This window comes from Ochlerotatus camptorhynchus, unplaced genomic scaffold, assembly GCF_037179485.1.
Source record: "Ochlerotatus camptorhynchus isolate MF236.1 unplaced genomic scaffold, CSIRO-AGI_Acam_v1.1 ptg000284l, whole genome shotgun sequence".
NCBI classification, from domain to species: domain Eukaryota; kingdom Metazoa; phylum Arthropoda; class Insecta; order Diptera; family Culicidae; genus Ochlerotatus; species Ochlerotatus camptorhynchus.
This window is the reverse complement of record NW_027040773.1, coordinates 7,039,001-7,045,000: the sequence shown is the minus strand read 5'-3', so window position 1 is coordinate 7,045,000 and position 6,000 is coordinate 7,039,001. Positions and strand designations below refer to the sequence as shown.

At 37.1% G+C, this 6,000-nt stretch overlaps 1 protein-coding gene across 1 annotated transcript in view; it reads right to left on the bottom strand.

The window, feature by feature from the left end:
• The window catches only part of dachs (unconventional myosin-IXb-like dachs), a 156,301-nt gene that overhangs the window by 54,558 nt on the left and 95,743 nt on the right, over nucleotides 1-6,000 (bottom strand).

The window sequence follows — 6,000 nt, the reverse complement described above, 5'->3', positions numbered from 1 at the left end:
TTACCAGCTCTGGTCGGCTCTGACTCTTTAGGAGGATGGTTAGAGTAGAGCCACAACGTATTTTTATATGTTATGTGTGTTGTGTAATGACTTTGTAAATATGTAAAGTGTAGTAATAAATTATATGTTAGATTTAAATGTTGGGCTAAATATATGCGATGTGTGATAGCACACCGTTTGAAAAATTCATTTAAATTTCTGCGAAATATAGCGCACATAAAATTAACGCTAGATTTGGCATAAACTTACAATTCAATATCGCTTAAGTTAGCAATACTGTATGCAAGCTTTTGAAAGATTTCGTTGTTTAAGCCAATTGTAGCTCAAAATTAATCGAGGGGAGATTTTACGCGATATTTAAAATTCTAAATTCTTGCCGTAGGACTACGTCTGTGATTTCTATATGGGGATACACTTTGTGGAAACCAAAAATGGAACATGTAACAAAATTTTGAAATATTTTTAACCTTAATAACTCAACCAAATCAGGACCGATTTCCATAATTTTATCACCAATCGATAAGATTTATTTTTACGCATCAAATTTAAGACTTCATAATTTTTTTTTTAAATGTCACTATTAAAAACTGCCCGAATGTGCAACTGTTTCTTTGATAGTGACAATTATCACCGATTTCCTGTGTAGAGCGATTTCCATAACACAGATTTCAAAGTTGAATTCCATCCGGTCTCACCAAACGGCGTTTATGCAATCACCGCGTGGTGAGTGGTGGTGTTTTCCAGTACACAACGAAAGGTTCCCCGTAAGCAGCTAGCTACCAAGGCTGGCCTCAACAGCTGATCGGATTTAATTCCAATCACCGTGTGTGGTGGTATCTGGTCGTCAGCATCAGCTGGAGCAGCAGTAGTGCTTTCGGCGCGTGGCGTTGAACATTGTTCTCCACTACACAACGAAAGGCTTCCTGCAAGCAGTGAGCTGCAGCCCACATGAGCATCCATTGAAGGAGGAAGAGGCCGCACCGCTATTGATTGGAATCAGTAGCTCTTCGTGAGTCGCCTCATTCCGAACAACATACAGCTCACCAGCCTCATCTGTGTTTAAAACCCTAATAGCTCAGCATTACTCAACCATCACGACAAAATGGTTCTTTCCAACGGATCACCATAAATTTGTTAAAGAGTATTTTTTGGACATTTTTCAAGTCATCAATCGGATCTCAGCTCCCATATCAAGATAGAGCTGGAATTAGGGTGTAACAGCTTTTGTAAACAATTACTTCTTTCCATGATGTCTTGAAAGCCAAGGCTCGCCCACGCAAATCAACATCACTATTAGGCAGGGTGAGACTTTCCCTGCCTGACGGTAATGTTGGTTTGCGTGGGCGTGCCTTAAATTCCTAAAAGTCATCGACAACAGTCATTGCTTACAAAAGCTGTTTCGCATAATTCCAGCTCTATCTAGATATGTTCAAATCTAACAAACCATGTACTTTAAGGCAACATTGGGGGTGCGATTTCAAAAACCAAAGTCGGTCGCGGCATGAAGGTGGTCTGATTTTGATCCAGAGATGATGGATTATAATTCTTAATACACCAATCGAAAGAAATTTTTCTACAAATCTGTTAAAAATAAAACTTGATCATTTTTCAAAATGTTACTATTGAAAATTTAACGGATGTGCAACTGTTATTATGATAATTAAAATTATTACCGATTGCCTGCGAAAAGCGATTTCTCTAACACAGATTTCCAAGTTGAATTTCAACCGAAAGGCAATGATAGGCTGCCTGCAAGCAGTGAGCTACAGCCCACATGAGCATCCACGTAAACCAAAAATTTATTACAATGAATGTTAGTTCCATTTCCTATCATCTTCTGTTCATGAAAATCGCAGCGAATGTTAGAAGTTTACCTTGCAGGCGATGTAATGGTTTTTGTCCTTTTTTTATTTCGTGTAGAAAGAGGAAAAAGCTGCACCGCTATTGATCGGAATCAGTAGCTCTTCGTGAGTTCCTGTGGGCCTATGTCAAGTGCGTCATACTAAAGAGTATAAACAGAGAGAACCCCGCTCAAATTCCTGTTCCTACACAAAACGCAAGCTCCTGCTGCAGTTAACAAATAAGATTTATTATATAAGACCACGTAGTCCTACGTCACCATTGCGTACAACCCCATAAGCTGTCCCTTGTAGTTTTTTCTGTGTAGAATGTGCTGTGTGATCTGTGAAAACGGTTGAATAGAACCCCAAACGAAAATCCAAAGAGCACCTACACCGCTCTTATAAAGGCGCCCAAGAAGGTCCCACTCCAGAAACGGCAAGGTAAATGAATTATCCCCCCCCCCTAAACGGTGTTGGGAAGGGTCCGGTAACCCAACATGGTATGGACCTTCGAAGGTTGGTATAATTCAGAAACTACATCACTCCTCATTACCGGTTTTTTTATGCCGACCTGCAAGCTCTACATCAGCAACCAGCGAGTTCCATCCCACGGAATTGAGGTTGACGGAACTGAAGGCGAACCACGGAAGTCTCATCAGCCAGGGTACGAACCACTAAGGAAGGATCAAGTTCAAGAACATAAACCAAGATAGCTAAACATTATCATCTCGATAGCTAACGGAACGGAGAGTGGAGAGCAATACAATACCGTCATCAGTGACAGATGAAGGCCTTTGTTGGTGGGTGAGTAGTCTACTTCAACGTCAATACACCGATTCAAAGTCAGCACGGTAGACCAAGGATGAGAAAGAAGATTACAACGATAATCAAGGATAGCAAGGAAGGATTATTCAGAAATATAGGACATCTCAGGGTGGATGATTATGTTCGGGACTAACCTCACCCTACCCTACCTACTCCACGGTGTTGAGAAGGGTTCGGTAACCCAACATAACATAAAACAGCAAAAAAAAGGGGTTATCTTCCATTTAATTCCACTTAATTAATTTTGGTATCCATGACAGATACGTATTTCGACTACAATGTGCAGTCTTCATCAGTGTCATTCCCACTAAAGAACTTATCAAAATCTAACCCCCTTAAGTACTCATCCCCTAGGTATAAAAGTCAAGATCACAGGTATATAAATGAAACTACAATGTGTTGAATCGGAACCTACCTAACTAATTAAAACCAAAGATTTAAGTAAGTTAAAGGAGAAAAATCTATTCAACTCTCTAATAAGGAAAATCCCAAAGGCTTGGTAGCCATCATAATGAAGTAATGAAATTGGGTTGTTAGCGGAATGCTTTAATAAAACAGCAAAAAAAAGGGTTATCTTCCATTTAATTCCACTTAATTAATTTTGGTATCCATGACAGATACGTATTTCGACTACAATGTGCAGTCTTCATCAGTGTCATTCCCACTAAAGAACTTATCAAAATCTAACCCCCTTAAGTACTCATCCCCTAGGTATAAAAGTCAAGATCACAGGTATATAAATGAAACTACAATGTGTTGGATCGGAACCTACCTAACTAATTAAAACCAAAGATTTAAGTAAGTTAAAGGAGAAAAATCTATTCAACTCTCTAATAAGGAAAATCCCAAAGGCTTGGTAGCCATCATAATGAAGTAATGAAATTGGGTTGTTAGCGGAATGCTTTAATAAAACAGCTAAAAAAAGGGTTATCTTCCATTTAATTCCACTTAATTAATTTTGGTATCCATGACAGATACGTATTTCGACTACAATGTGCAGTCTTCATCAGTGTCATTCCCACTAAAGAACTTATCAAAATCTAACCCCCTTAAGTACTCATCCCCTAGGTATAAAAGTCAAGATCACAGGTATATAAATGAAACTACAATGTGTTGAATCGGAACCTACCTAACTAATTAAAACCAAAGATTTAAGTAAGTTAAAGGAGAAAAATCTATTCAACTCTCTAATAAGGAAAATCCCAAAGGCTTGGTAGCCATCATAATGAAGTAATGAAATTGGGTTGTTAGCGGAATGCTTTAATAAAACAGCTAAAAAAAGGGTTATCTTCCATTTAATTCCACTTAATTAATTTTGGTATCCATGACAGATACGTATTTCGACTACAATGTGCAGTCTTCATCAGTGTCATTCCCACTAAAGAACTTATCAAAATCTAACCCCCTTAAGTACTCATCCCCTAGGTATAAAAGTCAAGATCACAGGTATATAAATGAAACTACAATGTGTTGAATCGGAACCTACCTAACTAATTAAAACCAAAGATTTAAGTAAGTTAAAGGAGAAAAATCTATTCAACTCTCTAATAAGGAAAATCCCAAAGGCTTGGTAGCCATCATAATGAAGTAATGAAATTGGGTTGTTAGCGGAATGCTTTAATAAAACAGCAAAAAAAAGGGTTATCTTCCATTTAATTCCACTTAATTAATTTTGGTATCCATGACAGATACGTATTTCGACTACAATGTGCAGTCTTCATCAGTGTCATTCCCACTAAAGAACTTATCAAAATCTAACCCCCTTAAGTACTCATCCCCTAGGTATAAAAGTCAAGATCACAGGTATATAAATGAAACTACAATGTGTTGAATCGGAACCTACCTAACTAATTAAAACCAAAGATTTAAGTAAGTTAAAGGAGAAAAATCTATTCAACTCTCTAATAAGGAAAATCCCAAAGGCTTGGTAGCCATCATAATGAAGTAATGAAATTGGGTTGTTAGCGGAATGCTTTAATAAAACAGCAAAAAAAAGGGTTATCTTCCATTTAATTCCACTTAATTAATTTTGGTATCCATGACAGATACGTATTTCGACTACAATGTGCAGTCTTCATCAGTGTCATTCCCACTAAAGAACTTATCAAAATCTAACCCCCTTAAGTACTCATCCCCTAGGTATAAAAGTCAAGATCACAGGTATATAAATGAAACTACACTGTGTTGAATCGGAACCTACCTAACTAATTAAAACCAAAGATTTAAGTAAGTTAAAGGAGAAAAATCTATTCAACTCTCTAATAAGGAAAATCCCAAAGGCTTGGTAGCCATCATAATGAAGTAATGAAATTGGGTTGTTAGCGGAATGCTTTAATAAAACAGCTAAAAAAAGGGTTATCTTCCATTTAATTCCACTTAATTAATTTTGGTATCCATGACAGATACGTATTTCGACTACAATGTGCAGTCTTCATCAGTGTCATTCCCACTAAAGAACTTATCAAAATCTAACCCCCTTAAGTACTCATCCCCTAGGTATAAAAGTCAAGATCACAGGTATATAAATGAAACTACAATGTGTTGAATCGGAACCTACCTAACTAATTAAAACCAAAGATTTAAGTAAGTTAAAGGAGAAAAATCTATTCAACTCTCTAATAAACCTGTGATCTTGACTTTTATACCTAGGGGATGAGTACTTAAGGGGGTTAGATTTTGATAAGTTCTTTAGTGGGAATGACACTGATGAAGACTGCACATTGTAGTCGAAATACGTATCTGTCATGGATACCAAAATTAATTAAGTGGAATTAAATGGAAGATAACCCTTTTTTTTTTTGCTGTTTTATTAAAGCATTCCGCTAACAACCCAATTTCATTACTTCACCAACATAACATTTTGAAAATCATCCGAAAAGTCGGTATTAATTAAAGTTGGAGCTTCCCACTATGACTCCATTTGAAAATACAAACTTTAAAGATTTATTCGATTCCAATAAATTTAAAATCTATCGATAAATTGCCAATTTGCCGATTAACATTATACCGGAGGCATCGTGTTCGGAGTGTTAACTTGTACCATGCGTTTCAAATGGAAGTTAATTTTTATTATCGAGTGTAAATAGCAGGACAAGCCCGTAACCCATAATTACATTATGCAACTAAGACGAATCAACTTTTTAATACAAGTGTTCTTACGAAAAACACTTCGTTTCAACTTCCCCAATGAAGCGGCTGTTGAAAAAGTTACCGCGATGGGCAACAACGTTGATGCGACAAGCTTATTCACGCCCCAGGCTATCAACGGTCTTCCCTGTTCGTAAAGCGGTCAGATTATAACGGCGCGAATTAATGTCTTCCCATTTATAATCTT